Genomic DNA, 11,670 nt, shown 5'->3' with positions numbered 1-11,670 from the left:
CCATTCTTTGTGGGAGATGAAGTGACCAAAAAACAGCGATTCTGGCGGTTTTTATTTATTACGGCGTTCACCATGCGCACTTAATAATGATATATTGTAATAGTTCAGACTTTTACAGATGCGTCGATATGAGTTATGTTAATTTTTTATATTTTTTACATTGTGCTTGAGGGACAATGGGAAAAATATTTGTTTTTTTAACTTTTAATATACATATATTTTTTTATTTATAAAAAAAACTCCGTTATTTTACTAGTTTTTACTTGTCCCCCTAGGGGACGTGAACCAGCGATCTTTGGATGGCATGAATGATATACTGCAATACTAATTTATTGCAATATATCGTGATACTAACACTCTCCTATGAAGCCCTGCCAGGGCTTCATAGGAGTACAAAGATAGCAGGCTGGCAGGCCCCCAGTCTGCCATGCCAACCCATAATCACATCGCAGGGGGGCCGTTGCAACGTTACAGTTTCAAGTCATTTGAATGCTTGCGATCGCTATTGACTGCTCATTACCCTGAAGTGTAGGCTGTAACACACAACCGACACGCTCGTTCTATGGAACAGGCTCAACCCGTGAGCCCGCTCCATACTCCCCACCCCTCGGGAAGGGGTTAATAACTGCAGAGTTCCAAACCTCTGGTATTAACATCAGAACAAAAACTGTGCACCCGGAGCTTCATGGCATGGGTTTCCATGGCCAAGCAGCTGCATGCAAGCCTTACATCACCAAGCACCATTCCAAGTTTTGGATGTTTAAGTGGTGTAAAGCACACCGCCACTGGATGCCATGTGTTCTGTGGAGTGACAAATCACTCTTCTCTATCTGGCAGTTTGATAGACGAGTCTGGGTTTGGCGAATGCCAGTGGAATGTTCCCTGCCTGACTGCAATGTGCCAACTGTAAAGTTTGGTAAATGAGAGATAATGTTATGGGGTTGTTTTTCAGGGGTGGCCTAGGACTCTTAGTTCGAGTGAATGGAAATATTAATGCTTCAGCATACCCAGTTTGGTGTGGAAGAACTTGACTGGTCCACACAGAGCCCTGACCTCAACCCCATCCAACACCTTTGGAATTATGAGAATGGAGATTGCAAGCCAGGCCCTCTAGTCCAATATCAGTGTCTGACCTCACAAATGCTCTTCTGTATGAATGGGAAAAAATTCCTACAGACACTTTCCAAAATCTTGTAGAAAGCCTTCCCAGAAGAGTGGAAGCTGTTTTAGCTGCAAACGGGGACCAACTCCATATTAATGCCTATGGATTTAGAATTGGCTGCCATATAAGCTCCTGTAGGTGGAATGTTTAGGTATCCCAATACTTTTGTCCATATGGTGTACATTGGCCTGATTTGGAATCAAAATTACATTGCACAAAACAACCAATTTAATGACACGTTCAGCTCCGCTGTGTCAGTACTATTTCATATTTCAAAGGGATAAAGCAGTTAAGATGTATCCAATGAGCATAAAGGGTTAAAATGGATCTACTTGCATTTATGTTAATCTTTTTATGATTTAATTAACCCTTGAATTTCTATGGTGCGCTGCTTGGATATAACGGATGTTCTCTTCTTTGTAGAACATCTGATGTTTTTTTTCCCAGTACTTACTCAAGCCCACAGGCTATAACAAGTGTATTAACCACAGAGAATTCAATTCACAACCACTAAAGTAATTATTATAGTTCTGGGATTATCAGACAATTGAATTTTACCACCATATTCTAGAGCAGGGCTTCGAATCTTTTTCTATTGGGGCTTCACCGTCCAGAACAAAGTTGTGCTTGGGCTTCACCATTGCTCGCAGTGCAAGCCAAAATGAAAACTTATCTTAATGTATATTTGATTGAACTTGGTGTAACGTTAACAAAGGTGTCACTTATGTTACTAAACCAAAAACCGATGCAGCCATAGAAAGACCTGTATAGTTTATGATAACTTCGGTTAAATCTGCCTTCCAAGCTGCGCCTCACCAACAACTGGAAGCATCTCACTGGGGGGGGGGGGGGGGCTCATCTCAGTTTGAGAAGCACTGTCCAGAGTGAGAAACATGGCTGAGGATGTACTGTCGGAAGTTGTTGCATTTTTAGAATGCGTCTTAGTTTAATCCATATGTTAACACTATAGCTGAACAACAAATGCATGACTGAAACCCTGTATCAAAATTTTGCACACCATTTGGCACTATACCTATACAATCCTGTGATTGTCAGCAAAAAAGTCAAAACATTTTCATCTATTCCGTAAATTAAGATTATATTCGTTCATTTCCCTCTTTCCTAATGTGCCTTTGCCAGTCTTAGCCTAATTAGTAAATCTTGCTATTCATAAAGGCATAATTTATTTTTTTAATTCTTTATTTAAAGAAAGATATTTTTCAATACAGAATAACATATAAATTGGGACTCTCTTATGGTTCTTGTCAGCAACGTGTCAGTTACATACACAAAATTGTATTGCAATATCAAGTACAGCAGTGAGAACCGCAAGGATGTGACCAGTCAGAGAAACATGAACTATATACATGGAGAGGTACTGTGCTCATACAGCGGAAAGAAAATAAGTCATCAGTCTACAGTAAGATTGCCCCTAGCTGTCCTCCAGGGACCACAGATTATCTCAAATCTGGCGTGTTTCCTGTCTTCTGAGCTGGCAAGCTCCACCATCCTACATAGATGGTCCATTTTGTCTACCCACATTCGGATGAAAGGTGGTTCAATGGACTTCCATTTTAAAGGAATTAGCATTTTTGCCCCAGTTATCATAAAGGTCAAAAGGTCATTTTTAGAGGGCTTAAAGCCTAAATCTGGTTTCCATAGGAGAACTAAGGCGGCAGAGATATCAATTGTTTTATTGCAGGCGGATCAAATAAAGGAGGAGATCGCCAACCAGAAAGGTGCTATTTTCGGGCAGCTCCACCAAATTTTTGATAGTGAACCAGTATTGCCATTGCAGCGCCAAAAATTGTTATTAGAAGTGAGGCCTATTTTGAATAGGAATTCTGGAGTTCTCGTACATATCTGGTGAACCCGTGTGTTGTGGGCGATCAGAGTTAGATCATGGTCATCTAAGGTTACCCGAAGCTCTGTTTCCCAGGCTAGTATAAAGTTTGGTTTCGCGGTGGCTTTTACGGAGAGTAATGTCTGAGTATATTTTAGATAATGATTTCATTGGGGGTGAGGGAAAGTGGATAAGGACGTCTAGCCAGGAAGGCTCTGCAATGGTGGAGTATTTATTTTTAAATTCTTTACATAAACTTCGGAAAACCAACATATGTAAAAAAGTAGAATTGTTCGGTGGAAGGAAGGGAGTTTGGTCTGTATGTTTGAAGGTTGTCAAAGATCTCCAAAAGAGGGACCTCATTTAGTCTCCAAAGTGCCTCCAGCGGGGGCTTCGCACCAAAAATGATTGGTATCATACTTAGGGAGGTGTTCAGGGAGAACTGTCTAGGAGGGTGAAAGGATGTGAGATACTTACGGAAAGCCAATATTATTCCCTTAGAAAGTTTATTTATATCCCTTGTAATTGATAAATGTGAAAATAGTCCCCATAATAACGGGAAATGGATAGTACCTAGGAGATAGCGTTGAATATCTACGTGAGGGCCGCTCTTATTTTTCCTGCAGAGGGAAACCCACCTACTTAGATGAGTGGCAAAGTAGTAGTCGTATGGTTTTGGTAGGCCCAGACCTCCTGGATAATTCTTGAGGGCCTATAGTTTATATGGAAATCTAGGGTGTTTTTTGCCCAAAGAAAGTCGGTATAAAAGGTTTCTCAGTTAATGAAGAAGGATTGAGGGAGGAAAATGGAAAGAGTCTGAAGTATGTATAAGAACTTGGGTAAAATATATGTTTTAAGGTAGTTTTTCCTACCCAACCAGGCCACAAAAGGGAGGTTTATATTGTCTAGTTGAGTTTTAATCTGCTGCGGGGTGGGAGGATTTTTAAGGGAGTAGAGAAGGGAGGGGTTTCCAGGGATTGAGATTCCTAGATATCTTATAGCTTTATCTGGCCATCGAAAGGGAGAAATTCTTTTGAGAGGTTCTAAGTCTGAGGGAGGAGCGGATACATTGAGAAATTCAGATTTGCTAAAGTTAATTTTAAAATTAGAGACAATGCCAAAGTTCTCAAATAACTGTAGGATCTTAGGGAAGGCGGGACCAGGATTGGTGATGATTATTGACCGCCAATAAGCCTTTTCACAGTGGCCACTAATTGGCTTTATTCTGATGCATAAGCCTTTTTACGGCGCTGCCTCAGAATAAATAAACAGAGCAGGGAGCTGTCAAATCTCCCTGCTCTCAGCTCCCTGCTCTCAGCTCCCTGCTCTAACGTGTGAGATCGATATAAGTATCGATCTCACCCGTTTAACCCCTCAGATGCGGTGTTCAATAGCGTGCGCCGCATCTGAGTTGTTTTGGAGAGAGGGAGGGAGCTCCCTCTCATCCCACTGACACCCGGCGATAAGATAAGTGTCTGTGTCTCCGATGGCAGCCGGGGGCCTAATAAAGGCCCCCAGGTCTGCCTGTAGTGAATGCCTGCTAGTTCATGCCGGAGGCATGTCCTAGCAGATGCCTGTCCGTTTTAAACGGACAGGCAGTAATACACTGCAAAACAAAAGTATTGCAGTATATTATAATAGCGATGGTATTATCGCATATTAACCCGTTAGTGACCGACCCATCGTGTTTCTACGTCGGTCACTAACGGGCTTTATTCCGATGCCATAGACTTTTTACGTCGCGGCATCGGAATAAAATAGCGCCGCCGGGGGGAGGTTTAGCTCCCTGCTCTCAGCTGCTAGAGGTAGCTGAGGGCTGGGAGCAGTGACTGGGGACCGCTGTTTGCGGTCCCCATACCGGCGATCGCCGGTATTCAACCGCTGTTTGCGGTCCCCATACCGGCGATCGCCGGTATTCAACGTTACAATAAATGTGCCTCAGCAAATTATGATTTTATCTCCTCTCACCATGAATGTTTGGTGAGAGGAGATAAAAAAACTGCTTCTTAGGCCCCCTGCTGCCTCCGATCGTGTCCCCCGTCGTCCCCCCGTCCCTAACTGCCGGGAAAAAAAAAGAAAATGGCGCACGCATGCGCAGTGACATAAGGCAGCTATTCTGCCTGTACATAGAAACTGATCAGGGACCCTGATAATTGGTCCCTGATCATATGGTCACTGTGATATACCTATCACAGTGACCATAGTCCCATATTTACACAATACAGCACAAGATTTGTGCTCTTTCCCTCCCTCCTCTCACTGTAGTTGATCTGTGAGAGGAGAGAGAGAAATACTATAGAAATCTTGTGCTGTATTATACTGTGAAATACACCACATACGTACTCGCCAGTGTTCCGATATTGTCCGTAATCACCCCAGATTACCAGTAATCACCCCAGATTACCCGTAATCACGCCAGATTACCCGTAATTACTTGTTATCTCCGTAATTCTTTTTTTTCCCCGCTGAATTAGTTTTAGTTGCTGTAATTAACTGCGGTTTACCGTATTTTTTTATTTTTTTACGTTAGTGTTGTGTCTATATTATATAAAAAAAATAAAAAATCCCCAAAAAATTAAAAATACAAAAAAAAAAAAAATTTACTTGTTAGTTTAGTGTTATAAAATAATGAACCGCAGAAGCCGCAGAATGTTATCTGCAGAGCAGGCATACGCCATGCTGTGCTCTAGCGGTTCCGGCAGTGATACAGACACTGCGTCAGAAGCAGAACTTGGCTCAGAAAGCGACACAAGTTCTGCTTCTGCCACTGGACCCCCCAGCCCTATGGTGGTGGACGCAGTGGTCACCGGTGAAGCGTCAGGAGCCGGGCCTAGTACTGCAGTCCCTCCCGCCATGTGGGATCCTGCAGTTTCGTTCTCCCCCCAAATTCCGCCATTTACAGCGACTCCAGGCATCAACTCTGATGTCACAAATTTTACCCCCTATAATTTTTTTAATTTGTTTATAGGCGATCAGGTCCTGGAACTAATCGTCCAGCAGACGAATTTATACGCCAGGCAATTTGTCACCCAAAATCCCAGTTCTTACTATTCCAGAGGATGGATCCCCACAACCGTCTGTGAAATGAAAAATTTTTTGGGAATTACCCTAAATATGGGGATAGTAAAAAAAACGTCTATCCGCTCCTACTGGGCTACTAGCGCTATCCATAGCACCCCTGTATTTGCTGCTGTCATGACCCGAACGCGCTATGAGACGCTAATGCGCTTCATGCACTTCTCGGACAACTCCCAAATCCCCGCAAGAAGTGACCCAGGCCATGATCGCCTCAACAAGTTGAGACCCCTCATCTCCCTCCTATCTGAGTCTTTTCTGAATTTGTACACCCCAGGCCAAAAAATACCGGTAGACGAGTCCCTTATGGCCTTCAAGGGCCGTCTATCGTTTCGCCAATATATCCCCTCCAAAAGAGCCCGATACGGAGTGAAACTCTATAAGGTGTGCGAGAGCACAACGGGCTACACCTGTGCCTTTTTTATATATGAGGGCAGGGACCGCCACCTTAATCCCCCAGGATGCCCAGAGGATATTGGCATTAGTGGGAAAATTGTCTGGGAACTCATGGTGCCATTCCTACAGAAAGGGTACCATGTGTACACCGACAATTACTACACCAGTGTCCCCCTGTATAAGTCCCTCCATGCTGCGAATACAGGGGCCTGTGGGACGGTACGAAAAAATAGAGTCGGCTTCCCTCAACAGCTGGTGTCCAGGCGACTAGTAAGGGGTGCGTCACTCTCATTCACCAGTGACCAGTTGCTCGCAATAAAATGGAGTGACAAAAAGGATGTGTACATGCTCTCCACAGGGCACGAGGACACCACAGTGGCAGTAAGAGAGAGGGGCGCTACCTCTGATAAGAGGAAACCGGTCTGCGTGGTGGACTATAACAAGTTCATGGGGGGAGTCGATCTATCTGACCAGGTCCTACAACCGTACCTGGTCAAGCGCAAAACTAGGGCCTGGTATAAAAAGGTAGCGATCTACCTTATCCAGATGGCCACTTACAACAGTTATGTGCTCTATAAGACCCAGGGAATGCTCAGTTTCCTCCAGTATCAGGAGAAAATTATAGAGCACCTCCTGTTTGACTCCCCCGCACCTGGAGACTCCTTTGAGTCAGAGAATGTCAAAAGGCTCACTGAGCGCCACTTCCTTCACCCCGTCCCTGCCACTGAGAGTAAGGAATACCCCCAAAGGAGATGCCGGGTGTGCAGTAAACACGGAAGGAGGAGGGATACCCGGTTTTACTGCCCCATGTGCCCTTCAAATCCAGGCCTGTGCAACTACCCCTGTTTTGAGACCTACCACACCGTTTCTAATTATTAATTTTATCTATAATTTAGGGAACACCAAAAAGGGTGGGGTGGGAGGGATTCTTTTTAGGGAGTCAATTTCATTTATTCATATTTTATTTTTCGTTTCTGAGCTTTCCAAGGGAGGGAGGGATTCTCATGGGGAGGAAGTAAAGTATTTATTTCAGACTGTAAAACTAATTTTCCCCTTTTTTGATTTTTTTTTTTATACATTTCTTGGACAATTAAATCCAGGACTTGATCACTCACAAATGAATACAGTTTATTGTGCAGGAGCCCACATCTGTCTATTCAGAACATGGACCCCACAAGTGTTCTTGAAATAAAAAATAAATGTGGGCATTGCATTTATTAGTAGATAAATCCAACACCTGCGGCCCGTGCCGCCCCTGAATTTGTGGAAGTTGTGCATTTTAGCAATGGTTACAAGAATAAATTGGGGATGTATTTCCTTTTTCTTATGACTAGGTCCTGCCACATACAGCTGTTACATTCCTAATTCTGTACCGTGATACGGGCATGATATTTTTTTTTTTGGAGGATCTCTAATAATCGAGCTGTTCCTTATCAATACACCATGGGCTTTGTTACGGTTCTTCTGGAAATACTGACATCATTTTGGGGATTAGTGATCCTTTACTGTTTCTATAGATGGTTTTGGACACTGCCCCTCTATATATTCTGTAGGTGATTGGTTGTTTTGTGCACATAGCGGTTCCTACCTTGCCGGGCAGGGGCCTGTTATGGTGTACCGCGTCACTTGGCACATTCGTCCCTCATAAGGATTGATGGAGCTAAAGAGACGTTGTACAACCAGTCACTGAAAAAAAAAACCTTGTCATGGCAGCCCTGCAGGTGTTCTTCTATCTAGTGAACAGACTCGAGTTTGCAACATAGTTGGATACATTTTCCTCCATTTGTTTGAAGATATTGCCCGTCACTCCAGTACAGTTTATTTTTTCCTCTCTGACTGATTTTATATTAGGACAGAATTCTGTCCACAATGACATCATAATGGCACCAACTGCTTCTTCAGCAAGACATAGTCATAAGTACAGGCAAATACGTCTATAGCGACATGTATCCGTTATGAATACACGGCTTCACTTCTATTCTGTGCCGCACAAATTTATTAATGTGGCATATTTCTAACAAAATAACCTTCTACCACGTCTCCTCTATTTTATCTGGAAACTTAATAAGAATTTGAAGAAAACATTATATACCCATAGTGTCTGAAATGATACCCATTATTTCCTCCTTTAAAAAATGTTTGGTCCGCATGCCCACTACACCACTAGATGAATACCTTTAGGGGTTTAGTTTTTAAAATGGGGTCATTTCTGCGTGGTTTTTTTTTTTGTTCAGGCAGCTCAATGCCTCTAAATGCATGATATGGGGCCTAGAATTTATTCAATTGTGCCCTGAAAGCCAAAGGGTGCTCCCTCTCTTTTTGGCCCAGCCACACGTCTAATAAGCAGATTGGGGCAACAATGAGAGTATTTTTGAAAACAGGAGAAACCGGGTGATTGATTTTGGGGTGTGTTTCTTCATTTTCATGATCGCTTTACACAGAAATCGGTCTTCAAAGTGATACTTTTATGAAAAAAGTGATTTTTTATTTTTTTTCACCTGCTATGCATTAAATTTAGCAAAAAACTGTGGGGTCAAAATACTCACTACACCCCTAGATAAATACCTTAAGGGGTCTAGTTTTCTAAATGGGGTCATTTATGGGGAGTTTCTATCGTTCTGGTAGTTCAAAACCTCTCCAAATATACAGTGGGGCCTAAAACATTTTCAAGCAAAATATGAGTCCTGAAAGCCTCCGGGTGCTCCCTTCCTTTCAAGCCCTGCTGTGTGTCCAGGCAATGCATTAGAGTCACAATGGGGGAATTTTTGAAAACAGGAGAAACAGGGTGATAGATTTTGGGGTGTGTTTCTTCATTCTTATGGTCGCTTTACACAGAAATCGGTCTTCAAAGTGATACTTTTATGAAAAAAGTCATTTTTTATTTTTTTTCACCTGCTATGCATTAAATTTAGCAAAAAACTGTGGGGTCAAAATACTCACTACACCCCTAGATAAATACCTTAAGGGGTCTAGTTTTCTAAATGGTGTAATTTATGGGGAGTTTCTATCGTTCTGGTAGTTCAAAACCTCTCCAAATGTACAGTGGGGCCTAAAACATTTTCAAGCAAAATATGAGTCCTGAAAGCCTCCGGGTGCTCCCTTCCTTTCAAGCCCTGCTGTGTGTCCAGGCAATGCATTAGAGTCACAATGGGGGAATTTTTGAAAACAGGAGAAACAGGGTGATAGATTTTGGGGTGTGTTTCTTCATTCTTATGGTCGCTTTACACAGAAATCGGTCTTCAAAGTGATACTTTTATGAAAAAAGTCATTTTTTATTTTTTTTCACCTGCTATGCATTAAATTTAGCAAAAAACTGTGGGGTCAAAATACTCACTACACCCCTAGATAAATACCTTAAGGGGTCTAGTTTTCTAAATAGGGTCATTTATGGGGAGTTTCTATCGTTCTGGTAGTTCAAAACCTCTCCAAATGTACAGTGGGGCCTAAAACATTTTCAAGCAAAATATGAGTCCTGAAAGCCTCCGGGTGCTCCCTTCCTTTCAAGCCCTGCTGTGTGTCCAGGCAATGCATTAGAGTCACAATGGGGGAATTTTTGAAAACAGGAGAAACAGGGTGATAGATTTTTGGGTGTGTTTCTTCATTCTTATGGTCGCTTTACACAGAAATCGGTCTTCAAAGTGATACTTTTATGAAAAAAGTTATTTTTTATTTTTTTTCACCTGCTATGCGTTAAATTTAGCAAAAAACTGTGGGGTCAAAATACTCACTACACCCCTAAATAAATACCTTAAGGGGTCTAGTTTTCTAAATGGTGTAATTTATGGGGAGTTTCTATCGTTCTGGTAGTTCAAAACCTCTCCAAATGTACAGTGGGGCCTAAAACATTTTCAAGCAAAATATGAGTCCTGAAAGCCTCCGGGTGCTCCCTTCCTTTCAAGCCCTGCTGTGTGTCCAGGCAATGCATTAGAGTCACAATGGGGGCATTTTTGAAAACAGGAGAAACAGGGTGATATATTTTGGGGTGTGTTTCTTCATTCTTATGGTCGCTTTACACAGAAATCGGTCTTCAAAGTGATACTTTTATGAAAAAAGTGATTTTTTATTTTTTTTCACCTGCTATGCATTAAATTTAGCAAAAAACTGTGGGGTCAAAATACTCACTACACCCCTAGATAAATACCTTAAGGGGTCTAGTTTTCTAAATAGGGTAATTTATGGGGAGTTTCTATCGTTCTGGTAGTTCAAAACCTCTCCAAATGTACAGTGGGGCCTAAAACATTTTCAAGCAAAATATGAGTCCTGAAAGCCTCCGGGTGCTCCCTTCCTTTCAAGCCCTGCTGTGTGTCCAGGCAATGCATTAGAGTCACAATGGGGGCATTTTTGAAAACAGGAGAAACAGGGTGATAGATTTTGGGGTGTGTTTCTTCATTCTTATGGTCGCTTTACACAGAAATCGGTCTTCAAAATGATACTTTTATGAAAAAAGTGATTTTTTATTTTTTTTCACCTGCTATGCATTAAATTTAGCAATAAACTGTGGGGTCAAAATACTCACTACACCCCTAGATAAATACCTTAAGGGGTCTAGTTTTCTAAATAGGGTCATTTATGGGGAGTTTCTATCGTTCTGGTAGTTCAAAACCTCTCCAAATGTACAGTGGGGCCTAAAACATTTTCAAGCAAAATATGAGTCCTGAAAGCCTCCGGGTGCTCCCTTCCTTTCAAGCCCTGCTGTGTGTCCAGGCAATGCATTAGAGTCACAATGGGGGCATTTTTGAAAACAGGAGAAACAGGGTGATAGATTTTGGGGTGTGTTTCTTCATTCTTATGGTCGCTTTACACAAAAATCGGTCTTCAAAGTGATACTTTTATGAAAAAAGTGATTTTTTATTTTTTTTCACCTGCTATGCATTAAATTTAGCAAAAAACTGTGGGGTCAAAATACTCACTACACCCCTAGATAAATACCTTAAGGGTCTAGTTTTCTAAATGGGGTCATTTATGGGGAGTTTCTATCGTTCTGGTAGTTCAAAACCTCTCCAAATGTACAGTGGGGCCTAAAACATTTTCAAGCAAAATATGAGTCCTGAAAGCCTCCGGGTGCTCCCTTCCTTTCAAGCCCTGCTGTGTGTCCAGGCAATGCATTAGAGTCACAATGGGGGAATTTTTGAAAACAGGAGAAACAGGGTGATAGATTTTTGGGTGTGTTTCTTCATTCTTATGGTCGCTTTAC

The sequence above is a fragment of the Rhinoderma darwinii genome, chromosome 2 (assembly GCF_050947455.1).
Source record: "Rhinoderma darwinii isolate aRhiDar2 chromosome 2, aRhiDar2.hap1, whole genome shotgun sequence".
NCBI lineage: Eukaryota > Metazoa > Chordata > Amphibia > Anura > Rhinodermatidae > Rhinoderma > Rhinoderma darwinii.
The sequence above is the reverse complement of the archived record's forward strand: the minus strand, read 5'-3'. Positions refer to the sequence as shown.